Source organism: Triticum dicoccoides, unplaced genomic scaffold, assembly GCF_002162155.2.
Source record: "Triticum dicoccoides isolate Atlit2015 ecotype Zavitan unplaced genomic scaffold, WEW_v2.0 scaffold12979, whole genome shotgun sequence".
Classification (NCBI taxonomy): Eukaryota; Viridiplantae; Streptophyta; class Magnoliopsida; order Poales; family Poaceae; genus Triticum; species Triticum dicoccoides.
The window spans coordinates 1,331-1,844 of NW_021191350.1; the positions used below are offsets into that span (position 1 = coordinate 1,331).

General features: G+C 59.1%; 1 non-coding gene across 1 annotated transcript; it reads right to left on the reverse strand.

Moving 5' to 3' along the window:
• Window positions 1–269: 269 nt before the first annotated feature.
• Window positions 270–425, reverse strand: LOC119343490. Its single transcript, XR_005166123.1, has one exon. It is a non-coding gene; the product is annotated as a 5.8S ribosomal RNA (ribosomal RNA).
• Window positions 426–514: the final 89 nt, after the last annotated feature.

Here is a 514-nt window from a genome sequence, read left to right on the forward strand (position 1 = left end):
TATTTATATGCTTAAACTCAGCGGGTAGTCCCGCCTGACCTGGGGTCGCGGTCGAAGCGACGTGCGCTTCGTTTGTTGGGTCGTTCAAAGGCCATAATGCCAGCTGCGCGCCGGATGCACTGCATTGATAAAGCAAGGACGCCCACCATGCGCTGTGTCCGGCGCGGTACACCGGCAGCCCAATCTTCGGTCCACCGCCCCTTGAGAGACGAGGGACCAGATGCCGCATCCCGATTCCCGTTGAGGGTGGTTGGGAGCGTGTTTTGGCGTGACGCCCAGGCAGGCGTGCCCTCGGCCGAGTGGCCTCGGGCGCAACTTGCGTTCAAAGACTCGATGGTTCGCGGGATTCTGCAATTCACACCAGGTATCGCATTTCGCTACGTTCTTCATCGATGCGAGAGCCGAGATATCCGTTGCCGAGAGTCGTGTGGATTAAATAGCTTTGCAACACGAGGGACGGCTAGCAAGCTAGCCATGCCCCCGGGTTAGGCACAGTGTTCCTTGACGCCTTCGG